Below are 16651 nucleotides of genomic sequence, written 5' to 3'. Positions count from 1 at the left end.
ACTAATTTATTACAAAAAGATGTACCATTTGTCTTTGATGATGATTGTGTAGAAGCATTTGAAATACTTAAGAAAGCATTAGTCTTTGCACCTATTGTTCAGCCACCTGATTGGAATTTACCCTTTGAAATTATGTGTGATGCTAGTGATTATGCTGTAGGTGCTGTTCTAGGGCAAAGAGTTGATAAGAAGTTGAATGTTATCCATTATGCTAGTAAGACTCTAGACAATGCTCAAAGAAATTATGCTACTACCGAACAGGAACTTTTAGCAGTTGTATTTGCTTGTGATAAATTCTGACCCTATATTGTTGATTCTAAAGTACCTATTCACATGGATCATGCTGCTATTAAATATCTTATGGAAAAGAAAGATGCAAAACCTAGACTCATTAGATGGGTTCTCCTGCTGCAAGAATTTGATTTACATATTATTGATAGAAAAGGAGCTGAGAACCCTGTTGCAGACAACTTGTCTAGGTTTGAGAATATTCTTGATGACCCACTACCTATTGATGATAGCTTTCCTGATGAACAATTAAATGTCATAAGCACTTCTCGTAGCACTCCATGGTATGCTGATTATGCTAATTATATTGTTGCTAAATTTATACTGCCTAGCTTCACATACCAACAAAAGAAAAAGTTTTTCTATGACTTGTGACATTACTTTTGAGATGACCCACATCTTTATAAAGAAGGAGTAGATGGTGTTATTAGACGTTGTGTACCTGAGCATGAACAGGAACAACACTTGCCATTGGGTCCCCATTGTCATCTAATCACACCACGCCCAACACTTGCCAAAACTTCATCCCTCGTTTTACTCTATTTTTCGCACACTCGACATTGTGTGGGCATTTTGAAAATAGCATATCTTTTTGATTGTGCATCATATGAAGATGTGCTATGCATGAATGTTGATCAGCATGATGTTAACTGGCTGGTAGTTCCATGTTCAACCATGAATAAAACTTACAACATGATGTTAACACTATTTGAAAAGGACGTGTTAATATAAACGCTCTGCCTCTGAAAGTTGCAGTTTCTTATCTGAAACTGAACTTGCAATTTCTTATCTGAAACTGAAACTTGCAGTTTCTTCTCTGAGAATCACATTGTCTGCACTTTTATACTCCTATGAAACTACATTTTTTAAGTGCTAAAAATAGATCTCTAGAATTCATAAAACACTTCATATGCTCAATACTGCAAATCTGAAATTCAAAAGACATTCATATCTGAAAGTACTCTCAAAATACACAACACAAAACACAATTCACAACCTGCAAATACTGACAACCCTAAGCTCCTCCTGACAATTCACAACCTGCCCGACTATTGGGCTGGGGGGGGGGGTAGTCCCCTCCTATTCCTCGGTGGCAGACAACCGCCCTGCGAGGGAGAGGATGGCGGGGAAGCATCGTCGGGCCAACTGTTTTTCTCCTCTTGCAGTTCGGTTCGGTCGACGAAGACTCCACCGGCTCGCTCTTGCATGATACCCTCACAAACGGCACCACTACAAAAAAAATACACTTTCGTGATGATACATGTTTGTCACAGTAGGTCATGTTTTTTGTCATGCATGTACATCCATGACGATTTTATGACAGAATCAAGATAGTCATACCTGTGCTGTCGTAGAAGTGTTGCATGACATTACCAAAATTATCATCACGGAAGTATCCACTTCCATGACGATAAATCGCGCGTCTTAGAAGTGCTTTCGTCAAGGGTGACCGACACGTGACATCCACTGTAACGGAACGCCATAAGCTATCGGGTCTAGTTTTGGATCCGATAACCCGTTAACAGCCCTGACCAATGGGGATTTTCCACATGTAAAATCATCATTGGCTGGAGGAAAAAACACGTGTTGGCTCACCGTTGGGACAGATGTCATCCACTCATTGGACCCAAGGCGCCTATGATACATCGACACGTGGCACGGCCCAATAGAGGCCCATTCCTGTGAAAAGGCCGGCCCGTTTGACTTGGTCAAAAGGTGGCGGGTCGGCCCACGGAAAGCCTGTTAACGGCCTGTCTGCATATAGCCCATTTACAACCCGCTAACCCAGGGCCCGTTACGCCCTATCTGAATTAGTCCAAGTAGCGTCATCTGGGCCGTCCAATATGATTTCAGCCCATTTTAACTTCCGGCTCACGTGTGGCCCATGACTTCTTTCGTTCTTTCGTCCCATATGAGGCCCTTTGTAACTCTTGGCCCATTAACGGCCCGTGGTGAAACTGGCCCGTAATGAACAGTGTATCACTTTATACCCATTAACAGCCCATTATTCCACTGGGCCGTTTCCAGCCCAAGTTATCTTTCGGCCTTCTCAGGGCCCATTTATTCTTGGGCTCATTTGCAGCATTCGGTTACTTATGACCCTTTACTATCATTTTCTGCTTGTGGGCCAAATTCAGCCCGTCGTTACAGTCGGCCCGTTTGTGGACCGTTAATACGTTGGGCCGTTTTCATGTAAAAAAACCCATTGGGATGTTTTCATACAGTTATCAAATATGGCCCATTAACGACCCGTTATGGTCCACGAATAGTACGACCCATGATTGGCGAAATGGTGATACGCCCCGTAGAAGGCCCATGGATCCTACGGCCCGTAGAAGGCCCATGGACCCTACGACCCATAGAAGGCCCATGGATCCTACGGCCCGTATAGAAGGCCAATGGATCCTACGATCGTAGAAGGCCCATGGATCATACGGCTCACAGGAGGCCCATGGTTACAACAGGCCGTGTGCTGCTATGATTATTTTGGCCTAGTTACCAAAAATAGGCTATTGTAGCCACTAGAAACACAGAAAAAGAACTGTAGCGACTACAAGCAAACAACTAAACAAAGACAATGAGGAAATAAATAAGCAAGTAATTAACGCTAGCCTATTACCGCTATTACACATATTACATCCACTGGGCATCAAAGTTCGCCACCAGTACAAAATATAGGGAACAAAGCAGCATATTACATACACTGGCCGTCAAAATTGGCCACTAGTGCAAATAAATGCGGCAGTAAAACAAGAGCATAACTAAAACAACTTCAGAAGAGCTCAAGAAACGTTATCCTGGGTATCCACCATGTTGGCAATAAGCTTAGCAAGCTTATTAGCTTTGTCCTGTTTGGCGCTAAAATCCTCCAACGCTTGTTGTTGCACCAGAAAGTATGCATCTAAATGCTCCAGGGACTTCGGCAATCCTTCCGCTTCTTGTCGCGGCACAGCTGATCGATGTCTTTCAGCTTGTAGTTGAGACTCAAGAAACCGAATTGATTCAGACAGTGAGTTCGAATAGCTTGTGCAAGCGGTAGTGGCCAGTAACTCGAACAATAAACCAGGACAGGACTTTGGGGTTGTCTCACTATCTTCAAGATAGTCTTCCTTAGCTATTGTATCAGCTTGGTTGGAGACCAACAAGGATGTGTCACTATCCTGAACCTTATCTGCATTACTTCCTTTACCATTTCTTAATAAGGCACTCTTCCCCAATATTCTGTCAGCATTCTAAAAGAAGAAACAAGAAGACACATAACAGGTTTAGCATGTACTAGTATATGAAACTCATTTCGATGAACCAGTTCATTAGTAAGGTGGACAGGATTAAACTACCAATTCTTCTATTGCCAAGTACTAGTACATAATAAAAGCATCAAATAAACATATATCTATGTCCTATGGTCACTGCATTGTCTTGCCAAATCAAAATAGAGACACGGTTCAAATCATATCAATTCAAGACAAAGCAGCAGTGAAAGAATACAAAGCGTGGGAAACTACACGGCACAACAAGATTTCAGATGGGTACCACGGGTCTACATGTACAACAACACTATTGACTCTGTTGTGATGCTAGTAATATGCATGATATGACAAGTCAACTGTATACACAATTGAAATTGAAATCAACAGAGCTATTGATAAGAGCAAACCTGTTAAAGAAACATGCGTGAACATAGCTGCTGTGGCATTGGAGTTTCGATTGGATCCTTCAATTTAAAAATAAGTTTGTATGAGTAAATACACCGATACAAGAGCAAAGCAGTATGCACGATAGCAATCATAGTTAAAAAAGGCACGCCTAGGCTCTAGGCGTTGGCAAAACGCATTGCGCATAGCTATGCTTAATCTGTGCATAACTGCGCATAAGCATGCGCTTTGGTCAGTAAAGCGCAAGGCGGTGGCAAAATGCACAATTAACACCTAGCGCTTTTTTGAACTATGATAGCAATGGAATCTTAAATTAGAACAATTGTTCTTCAGGTTTAGGCACTTGTTCTACATGAACAGAGTACAATAAGGCGCAAGATATAGTACTTAAAAATAGAAAATGAGCTCATAGACCTTACCACATTCTTGGTTGGGGACCAGTACAGAACAAGGTGTTCCGAGTCATCGTCCAGTAAATGTGTCTCAGGAGAACGTAAGGGAATTTGATGAGTTTCTTTGCCGGTGAAGTACGTTTTCTTTAGGTAATTCCGATACTGCCACCAAGCATTCTTGAAGATAGCAGAGGTATTAGCACAGGTTACCTCATCCTGAGTTTCCAAATAGGTCCTTATGTATAGAGAAAATTGGGAAAATTTGATGTATTATAACCATCATGGAGGTAGGATGTATGGGACAAAGCAAAGTAATTGCCATGAATAACATTACTTACACATAACTCCTACACAAACACCTGCAACTGGCATTTTCCTTCATCTTCAGTATAATATTTCCAAGATGGGAAGATACGCACATACGATTTAACAACATCAAATGCGATAGCTACTAAACTACGACTAGCTGGTTGTGCTTCCTCCACAGGAATAGGCGTACTAACTGGTGGAGTTGGGGTTCGCCGTGGTAGTATTGGCCCTTTGGGCACTGGAGCTGCCTTACTAACTGCTCTTGTTTGGGAGCTCTGTGGTGGAGATGGTGTTGTGTCAACAGGAACTGGGTTACTATCTGCTTGGGTTGGGGTTAGATTGGGTGAAGCTGGTTCTCTGTCCATCATAGTAGGGGTACAATCTGCGAGAGTTTGGGTTATGTGTGGTATGGCTGGTTCTTGTGCATGTACAACCGGGGTGCTATCTCCACCGAGAGGTAGCACTATTTTATTTGAACACCATGTTTTTAGTCCGCTGGATACTAGCATCACCCGCTCCAATTCAAATGGCTGATAAACAGGAACATAGTTGAATGTACAGACATTGTATGAGAGACAGATGCAATAGATAGTGTGGAAAAAAGGCATGAAATAGTTGACATGTATATTGTTTAACTAAAATGGATAGCATGACATAATTTCACATATATGATGTCTATCTAAACTGGATAGCATAGCATAACATAATTCAAAGATACGATGAATAAGTAAACAGGATCACATGACATAATTCACCTACATGGTATATAAGTAATCAGGATCGCATCATTTAATTCACATATGTGATTTATATGCTAAACAGAGGGCATTCGATATGATGTCTGAACTAAGAACATGGTGTTGAATATTGTGTATATGATGTCTAAACTATGCAATACAAGACACCATATGCATGATATGAGCAGTATAATCGTGCCAAGTTTGAGCATACACCTCGGTGGGGGAATAGGACTGGTCATCTATCTCTGAATCCATCTCTGAGGAGCTATCAGGACCCAACAAGAGATCTGGTTCGAGCACTGTCTGCTCTGAGAGACTGTATAATTCTCATATATGATATAGAAACTAAACAGGTGGCATTACAGAACATGTCTAAACTAAGCAGATGACATATATGATGTCAAAAGTAGGCACCGCAAGGCAACATATGCATGATATGACTAACATCATCATGCCAAGGTAGAGCAAACACCTTGGGGGGTAAATAGGACTGGTCAGCGGCGTCTGAATCTGCCTTAGAACAGATATCTTCCTCTGGATTACAATCTGGAGAGGGGTGGGGAGGGTTTGCCATTGAACCCACCATGGAGCGATGTCTGCATGACATTGTATTGCCGCGCAAAACTCTTCTCTTTTTCTCTACATGTTCAGCATGACTGTGTACAATATCTGACATGCATACGAAAAAAATATGGTGAGATTATGTAAGGAGAGCATGCAGAAATTTAGAGTGATGGTAACAACCAGTGGATGGATCCAAAAATAATGATAGCAGGCTGATGATTGCTTTAATTTAATAAAAAGACAGATGATGATTCCTTTACTATTTGTTTCCCACCCAAGATGAACAACATAGGCATACCCTAGGTGAACTAGATATTAGACAGACATACTATTCATTTCTGCCTTGATATGTGCCCCACAACTAATTTAGAACTCATGTTTGAACATTAATTTGGACCTGACTTCGAGTTCAAGAGGTGAACAGGACAATGAAGTAGCAGGTAATTTTAAGCAATGCAAAACATAAGCAGAAACAAAAGAGTGCGACCTCTCTTTTGGACCAGTGTACTCCTCAGGTTCATCTGCTGAGTCGATGATGGTGATGCCGTTGCGGTGGGTGCCGGCGGTAGGGAAGGAGATCTGAGGCGGCGAAAGACGGTCAGGAGTCGTGATGTCTGGTTTGGTGGATGCTTCTGTCGATGGAGCAGCTCAGGTGAGGTGGACGATGTCGCGGTAGGAGCAGGACAAACCACACAAAGTTCCCTTCGACACGTACCTGTAACTGAAGTAATTCTGTAAGGGCTCATTTGGCTTGCATGATTCTAAAAATGCAGGGATAGGAAAAACACCGGAATAGGATAGGAATGCACATGGTAAATAGAGCATTTGTAAACATAGGATTTCTGTCAACTTGGGTGTTTGGTTTACAGGAATTGGAAGAGCAGAGGAATGGAAAGAAACATGGCCAAAATAAAGTGAAACCATATGAAAGCGTGTACAGTTAGAATGTTATTCTGGCACTAATGCACTTGGTCTTGTTTTCATGCATAGGATTTTGAAAAGTAGGTCCAGGTGGATGTTTTGCTTCATTCCTTTCAACAAAATGCATGAATAATTGAATAGTAGAGTGCCATTGGAAAATTCCCTATTGCTATGTTTTTCCATTGAACCAAAATAGCCCTAATGGATCGACGTTAATGTATAGTAATAAGTGATGCAACAAGTGTACAACCTCTTTGCCGTAGTCGTGTCGACCTTAGCATCATTGGGTTAGTCGCCGAAGCAGTTTAGGCAGAGGTGGCTGTCGGAGGTGTGGAGGAAGATCTGAGGAATCTGTAGATGGTGTCCAGGGCACTGCTCTGTTGTGATGGATCGTTCTATCGTTGGAGCAGCTCCGGTGAGCCGTAAGACGTCAAGGCTGAAGCAGCACAAGACAGACATCGTCAATCTCAAGTGGGATTCTAATAGCATCTCCAATAGATGATGTAAAATAGATGTAAACTTTACATCACCAAAAACCACCTGACTACAATAGATGAGGTAAAAACTGTTGACTCTGAACTTAACTGTCGAAACTGAAATTTACTGTGGAATCTGAATTCTACTGTCGAAACTGAATGCAATGGTAGCAGAGAGGCACTTGACATGTAGTTTAGGGAGGGCATGCAGTTCATCTTCAACCTGCACCCCCCTGAGCGCCAGCCACCACCGTCCGAACCACCGGCCCCAACGCCGCCTTGCCGCCCCGAAACAACTCCCCACCGCCGCCCCGGCCAGCCCTCTAGGCCCCCACCCCCACCCTGAACCCTAAGATAGATAGTGGGGTACCTCTCCGTCGAGCCCCCGTCCCTACTACGGGTGGTTCTTCCTTAACTCCGGCGAGGCCCCCCCCCCAACCCCTGAAAATTTACTGACCCAAAAGTTGATTTAGTCGACTAAAGTGTGGCTAAATCGGAGCAGAGTAGCAGCACGAGCGAGGGGGAGAGCAGCAGCAGCAGCTGGGCGAGCGAGCGATCGGGCGAGAGCTGGAGCAGCAGCAGCTGGGCGAGCGAGCGATCGGGCGAGAGCCGGAGCAGTAGCAGCAGCGCGAGCGAGCGAGCGAGAGCCGGAGCAGCAGCAGCAGATCCGGCTGGTATGGATGCCGCCGCCGAAGGGGCCTCACACTAGGGGAGAGCCACCGTGGAGATGTCGCCCACGAAGCCGGCTTCAAGGTAGCCGCTCCATGGGGGTGCGGGATGGAGCACCATCGGCGCCGGGAGGTCGAGTTAAGGAGAAGGTGCGATGTGATGAGTGTACAACCTCTTTGGTGGCGCCGAGTAGGCCTCGACTTCATCCGAGGAGTCAGTGAGGATGTTGCGGTTCCGGTGGAGCAGGTTAAGGCGGTGCTACGGGGATGGATCAGCCGCGATAGACGAGGTGATCGTCGGAGCAGCTCCTTGGAGGTGGAGGACGGGGCGGCTGAACCGATGGGACGACGAGATGGACGACAGGTCCTCATCCGAGGAGGTGGACGAGGGACGTCGAGCTGTTGCGGTGGATGACGTCGTCGGGGAAGAGGCTCCGACTGGGCAGCGGTGAGGTAGCGGACGAAGGAGGGTGGGGTTTCACGGCTGGAGCAGAGAGGTTATGGCGGCCTGGGATTTCGAATGGCGAAAAGGGGCGATGGGAGGGGGTGAACCATGACTTGGGGACGCGATTGTCCGAAATGTAGGGTGTGTTACAAAAGTACCCCCCACCAATTTGAACTAGCGGCCCTTTCGGCTCAGGGTTAGATGGGGATTTCGTGTGTCGGGATTTGGCAGCTGGAGGGAGTTTTCGCGTGCGTTGTAATTTCAGGATAGCAAGGCGCGGGTTGTGAAGGTGCCAGTTTGGGGAGCACGATATCTGAATTTTCGGGATATAACAAGACGAGGGTTGAATTTTAGGGACAAGCCTAACATGTAGTAATATTGTACTTGTACGTACCAAATCAATTCTCACTTCCCTCAACCAAAGGGAAAACAAAAAAATAAAACTATTCACACCACACAAAGAGAGAGTCTTGCCCCGTTTTACTATACAAATGCTATTCAAAGCTACTCCCTCCTTCCATCTATATAGGGCCTAATGCGTTTTTTGATGCTAACTTTGACCAAATATTAGAGCAATAATATATGACATGCAACTTACACAAAGCACACCGTTAAATTCGTCTGTGAAAGGTTCTTTCAATGATATAATTTTCACATTGTGCATGTCATGTACTATTATTCTTGTCAATAGTCAAAGGCGGTCTTAAAAAACTCATTACGCCCTATATAGATGGAAGGAGGGAGTATGAATCCATGTTATGTCCGATTAATTTTTTTGCTTGCTGTATAATGCATGTAACCTACTCATACCAACATTTTAGTGCATTCCAAATGTCTATACTACCGCTGCAATTCAAACTAAATTTGAATTCGTTTCTCTATTTCAATAAGAATCTACAATCATGATTGTTGCCAACTTGAACCATCATTCGTGTATTACCTTAATAACACACCACATGATTACTATAGAGATAGATATGAACTATGTGTACTACATGAACTCGAATTCTATTTTTTGAATACACTTGATGTTGATTCCAAATAATAGTACATTTGATGTACTAACTATATATTCATAATCTAAACCATGTTCCATACGTACACCATGTTTATCACACAAAGTATAGTGCCCCGCCCCCTACATTATGACAAGTATTTAGACCTGAGCTGCAAAAGCCACACATTAGCCCAAATTATAATCAATGTTCTATGTATTATACGTAGTACTAGCAAGATGCCCATGCGTTCCACAGAACATCAACATGATCAAGGGGCCTAATTTGCAAATATGGAGAGGGGTGTGGGTATCTTTTTTCAAACTTGCCATAGTTTCCTTCCTATCCGCCAGATATAAATCGGATGGCCTATATTGCAGGATGGCAGGCACACCATCATCAACAACTCCGTTTTTTATAAGAGTATAGATAAAATATATTATATGTAGTATAACATGTTCATAACCACACCATGTGTATCACCGTTATATATATTCACACATGCGTCGGTTGAAACACTATGATAAATTCTTCAGATATCCGAATTCGCTTTTTATAATGAAGTATGATCTCTATTTGTCTTTTACACCCACACAATCCTCTTATCTTTGTAGCTAGCGCTAACTTTCTCTCTTGCATGCACACGCCCGCATCCCTCTCACCCTCCCTCAGCATTCACTAGATCCATCGCGCAAATTCGTCTTTTCACTTTAGGTCGTTCACCCATGGTGTGTGTAGGCCCCCCAGCTCCTTCTTTATGGCACACATCGATCGATATGCCTCTCTAGCAAGGTGTGCCTAGCACAAACACAAGCTTCCCCTCTTCTCTTATCACCGTCCATGCCTCACTCCCACCACTATTTTCATCGATCTTGTACTCGCACACTCCTTCCCCCTCGATATAGTATGCTTCTCGTACCACCTCCTAGATGCATCCCTCTCTCTCTCTCTATCATTCTCCCCATGCCTCATTTGCTTGTAACACACACATGCATGTATACCGATCGACCTCCCAACATATACCTAGATTGACTTTAACTATCCCCCCCCCATCGATCGATGTACCTCACAAGTTATGTCTCTCCTTTCTCTAACAAAGGGTGATTGATCTTCCTATGTAGTTACGTCTGCTTACCACAACCATATCATCCCCCCTCATCATTCGTGCATGCCTCCTGACCAGTCTCTCACACGCACGTGCACAGACAACAAGTAGCCATCTCCTCTCTTATTGACATTACGGGCGTGCCCTCCGTTTGTCTAGCAACCCTGTCCCACCATTTGTTAGAAGCAACTCCACTACCACCCCCTCCAACACTCTAGCTCTGTCTCTCTCCCAACCTTATTCCTCTCCTGCACATATGCATGGATGCCGATCGATCTCCCTTAATACATGAGGCAGATCGATTTCCTTAATACATGAGGTAGGCCTCTCTCCTCCTCCACACATATACCAGCCATTGCACCTCTATTGTTAATTGGGCCTCCCTCTTCCCCCACCACACACCGGTAGTCGAGCGCTGCAGGTAGGTATCCATGCCATAGAGACAAATTGCACATGTCCCCTCTCACGTTCCAGTAGGCCAGCCACTCTATATCTTTGACGTGGGCACACACAAATTTGATGGCACTCTTTATCGATCGCGTGCGCACACACACACATCATCCCTCTCTTCAATTCTATGGACACCTCAAGCCGATGATACCACCACTCTCTTCTCGTGGATCGCCCCCTCTATATATGTTATATCCAGGACTCTATTTCACACACATTGCATATGTTACATTTTTTGATTGACGCCCCCCCAAAAAAAACTCTCACGAACCCACACACTATATCTCTCTAGGTTTGTATCTCTCTCACACAGCCCCACGTAGGTGGTGTACGTATACAAGAAGAGAATAAGTGCACTGTGCATGTACTCACGCTTCGTGCCCAGCCACACCCACGCAGGTACACGGTGGAGCTCATTTCTTTACGAAATGGCAGCCCACGTGCTAATTTGAACGCCTGTAGCGGTTGTTTACCTAGGGAGGTCGTGTACCATGCGTGCACGAAACAAAGTTTGACTTGACGCGTTGCGGTGTTATTTTAAAATAAAGTTATAGCGCTCAATGGCACGTACACGGAATATAAAATGATTCTATGGAGAAAAAGGTAGTCCGCTCCACTATATACAATGGAGCCTGCCTGCCTGGTTTGTCGCTCTTCAGAGTATCTCACACAAGGCTGCGGTGGCCTCTCTCTCTCTCTCACCATTGGTCACTAATCCGGTCGCATCCCGTCCGCCGGGGGAAAGGGAGGAAGTGCATCATTTCTCCGTTCGACGGCGCTGAGGCAGCACGTCCTGATCTGCGGACACGTTGTTCTCTCTGACCAAGCTCTGGCGCGGTAGGTCCTATGCCACTTGCTCGCTGCCACAGTATGGGGAGATTCTGCCCGTTGTCGCTCACCTAGTTACATCCCGACGACCTCCAGGTATCCTCTCCTGCCTTGCTCCACTGCCCGTCTTCCCATGTCGCTGAATGTGGATCTTCCATAGTTCTTTCCCCAAAATGTAGCTCGTCCGGCGTACTTTCCATATTGCAATCTCGTCCTCACACCGTTTTAGACAAACACAACCGTGTTGTTATCTTCCCTTAGGAAAAGGAATAAGCTTCTTTTTTGTCGTCGCATGTGTCATCAACTGTTATTGGCCAGCAATTGTTTCATTTCTACCTCTTTTTTGCAAACAGGGCTATCCATTTCACCTCGTTGCTATTGCGACCTTTTGGTGAACTGCACAAATCACTTTTTTCTTAAGAGTGTTTTGTACAGTTGTACTAAAATGTCACATGGGCAACGTCTCTACATTTCAGTGCGACTGCACAAAGGGAGATTGGTTTTGCTCTATCCTCCTCATCCAACTCCGGGCCTAATCATCTCCAACTAGTTAGTCTTAAGAGAGACTGCAAAGGTGATCGGCTTCTATTTGTGTGTTTATTGTTTCCTCAGCAGTCCTCTATTATTGTAATCACACTTAGTATCTTTGGAACAGGGACGCTCAACTCTATTTTAGTGGAACTGCACAAAATGATCGGAATGTTGCATGCTCCAGACAGCTACTTTTTTCCCAACATGCCTTGTTGATTTAGACAGAGTTGGGGGGACGTTGCTGCCAATGAAAGCATGGATCAATTTTAATTTAACACCTTCTCACAACTCTGTCTTTAGTTGTGATGTAAATATTAGCTCTGATCTGCTAATAATTGACATGCATTAGCAAGGAAGTTAGTTTTTTTATTGTTTCGGAAAGAGCATCGATGGCAAGACACACGAAACAAAAGCTGAACACTCACACCATTGTACAATTTCATGTTGATGGAAAATTATTTGTATAGTACGTCAATTATGTAAACAAATGATGGAAGCTTGATAGCATTGCGAGAAGCCTCTTCAGCATCCGGGTCCATGTGCCATGCACAAAATTATACTCCTTCGTTCCTAAATATTTGTCTTTTTACAAATTTCAAATGGGCATATTTTAGAGTGTAGATTCACTCATTTTACTTCGTATGTGTACTCCCTACGTTCCTAAACACTCTATTCGTCTTTCTAGAGATTTCAACAAGTGACTACATACGGAGCAAAATGAGTGAATCTACACTCTAAAATATGTCTATATACATCCGTATGTGGTAGTCCATTTGAATCTCTAAAAATACAAATATTTGAGTAGTCATTCGTTGAAATATCTAGAAAGACAAATACTCTGGAGTATATTTAAGAACCGAGGGGGTAGTGCACAACCGCATGGGAGACTCATCCCGGTCGTTGCGCCGCATTAATAGTGACTAATGAGCAGTCAAATCATAAGCTCCACCTTTCCCACTGTAAGTTGCTCGGAATAAGCAACCATCAATACACTCTTCTTTGAATCCGCTCATACTACTCCATCTGTCACTTTTATAGAGCGCGCTTCAGAAAAAAGAAAAAATCTATGGGACCAAGGCGACTAGCGATTGGCCTGAAAAATAGCATTGGCAGTTATAGCACGACGTCTATTACTAGAGGGAATAATGTGTACACACATGCATGCAGTGCTTCCACCCCGGGTACACACATGCAAGCACTTACTCCACTCTGTAGTAGTACTCCCTCCTTTCCTATTTATAGTGCTCAATTCAAAAATCTCACCAATCAAGGTAGATGGCGAGTGGTGGAATACTTTTTGTAGTTTTGCAAAAGCACCTAATTAATGCTCTTGTTTTCCTCAAAAAATTATGTTTATCGATGCATTAATTGCAATGCATGCATGCATAAAGTACATGCATTTGTACTTGCATGCAATGATTTAATGCACCTTGGAATCTGAACATGTGATGGAAAACAACAAAATTGAGCCTTAAATGAAAAAACTAAAATTTTGAGATAAGCCCTATAAACTGGAAAGGAGGGAGTACATCGAGAGAAAATTGTGGACTTGATTGCGGTTACCATGCCCTAATTAATTGAGCATTAAACCAAACACGTCTAAAGTCTGCCTGGTGGTGGAAATGCATTGAGAGAAATGCATCATAATGAAGCGTGCCCTGTAAAATGTGACGGAGGGAGGAGTAGTATGAAGGTGCAAAACCAAGTACGCGTATGGCCAGTCGGTCAACGCACCTCCTCTTGGCATATCACTGACATGTGGGACAGGAGTGTGAGCAAACCGATCTCAATTGACGACAAAGAGCCAACCCGCCGTTCCTTGAGAGAGACGAGGAGTGAGAACACACAGACGGGCTCACACAGAGGCCAAGATATATTCGAGCATGGTTGGTTGATCGATATCATCATTACATGTTGGGCTGCCATTTTCCGCCCTTCTCCAGAATAAACGTGTACTTTATCAGAGATTAAAAAAATAAGAGTATAGACGCTCCACCATGCGGTTAGTAGTAGTACTACTCGTACTACTAAACCTTGCGCTTGGCTCTTCGACTCTTCGTGAAGTCGAACAATGATGGTACTCCGCATGTTGGGTACTACAGTGTATGCCTCTGACAATCTGACACCGAATGGACTGATGCATGTCCACTGATGGTAGGTTGCATTAGTCAAAAGGCGTAAGCGAGCTTCACCTTGTCCTGCAAGCTTCTCCTTGTTCCGCGATTTGACGGGAGACACCAAAAAGTAGTGCTAGCCCATACTCCCTCCTTTCCGGTTAATATGGCTTAATCTTTTTTGCGGGTAAATGAGAGAGCTTTATTCATATATAAGCATTCTTAGGACGATCAGCCAAGACACTGGTCACTAGGAAGCGAGGTACCCCGCAAAAAAATAAGTAGGAAGCGAGGGGTTTCATCAAGCCAGCTCTCGGCCACATTCAAAGTGCAGCAAGCACGGTTCGCGCGAAGATGCGCCGCAAGGTTTGTTGACCTGTTACATGTTGAATAACAAAAAAAGAGGAAATATTACCGAGCGCTCCTATTTGTCACAGGATATGAGCCAGAATTAAGCGAGAATTATGGCGAGTGTTCCATGCAATCAACTTCCATTATCACATGCGTGAACCCTCGAAGAGAACCAAATGTGTTGAAGATTGCTTTATCACATTTTAAAATTATAATAAGAGTGCAGACGCTCCTCCATCTGGTTCCTAATACTAGTATAGTACATAGCTCTATAGACTATAGTAGTAGTACTAGTACTACTAGTAAACTTTGCGCTTGGCTGTTCGCCTATTCGGGAAGTCGAACAATAATAGTACTAGTAGTATATAGTGTATGCTTCTCTGCTTACCTCTATAGACTATAGTAGTAGTACTGGTACTACTAGTAAACTTTGCGCTTGGCTGTTCGCCTATTCGGGAAGTCGAACAATAATAGTACTAGTAGTATATAGTGTATGCTTCTCTGCTTAATATGGCTTAATTTCAAACGAGATAAATACACTGTCTGTCACTATATATTTGTCAAAATACGGTCAGTGGAGTTCATAATACGCTCATTGAGCTCAATATATATATATATATATTCCGGTGTTTATACGGTCACTAGCTGACCCTGACTGAGTATGTGTGTGCATGCACGTGTAGGTTGAGCACTTGAGCGTGACCGTGTGTGTTCCATCGTGTGCTCGGACATGCATGCATTAGGGCGTCGCACGCGTTTTTGCGTCCATGTGTACGTGTGACTGTTGCATACACATAGGGGGAGTACGTGTAGGGGCCACTAAGGAGCAGTCAAATCACACAGTAAGTTAGTCGGAAGAAGCAACCATCATTTCACTCCTCAGTGACACGTACGCAATATAAAATGGTTTATATGGAGAGAAAAAGAAAACCACTATATATACACTAGCAGGAGCCTAAGCTACAAGCCTGCTTGCTTAGGTTGCTCTCTTCACAAGCATAGAATGACGGGCCTGATCCCGCAACTGGTGGAAGGGAACAATGTTCTGCATAGACGCGGTCGACATCGGCGAGGGAGAAAACTCACAGTCAGTGCGTCCCAATCGAGGGTCACCGTGGTATGGGCCGATCTCGCGTCCCAACCGCCCTTCTAGCTACAGCCCGACGTCCCATGCAGTCCATCTTCCTTTTGGAGCCGGCTTGCTCCACTACCGTAGCTCCATCTCCATGTCGATCTTTCTCTACTTCTATCGGCTTCTACTTGTGATGAGTTTATGTCTCATGAACTAGTGCCACTACTATTATTCTAATCACACTTCTTCAATATCTTTGCCATCAAGGATGCTCAGGTCGATTTTAGTGGAACTGCACAAAAGCATCATATGATCCGAGGGTGTCAGCCGTCTTTCCTTCGACAAGTTCTACCTGGCCAGGAAATTAAATCCTGTTTAGGGTTTATGGTTTAAGTCGTAGTGACCCAAACAGTAGTTTTTCTTTCGTACACGCTCTCACAACTTTTGTCTTTAGTTGTGAGGTAAATATTGGCTATGATCTGTGAATCATTAAGATGCATCAGCATGCGCATTAGTTTTCCTTTGTATTTGATGGAATGTTGTAACGGGGCAACCTTGGAATAGGAATGAAAATGGAGTGGAAAGTTTCCGTTTTTCTGGAGAAAAAATGGAAATGGAGAGAAACCAACGTTTCATTTCATTAGATCGCGCCATCGAGCAAAACCAACGTTTAAATCACGTCTGTCGTGTTCGTGTCTCACCCTCCTCCATAGCTTGACCCCACACAGTCGCTCGGCATGCCCCTT

This window comes from Triticum aestivum, chromosome 1B (assembly GCF_018294505.1).
Source record: "Triticum aestivum cultivar Chinese Spring chromosome 1B, IWGSC CS RefSeq v2.1, whole genome shotgun sequence".
In the NCBI taxonomy this organism is placed as follows: Eukaryota; Viridiplantae; Streptophyta; class Magnoliopsida; order Poales; family Poaceae; genus Triticum; species Triticum aestivum.
The sequence above is the reverse complement of the archived record's forward strand: the minus strand, read 5'-3'. Positions refer to the sequence as shown.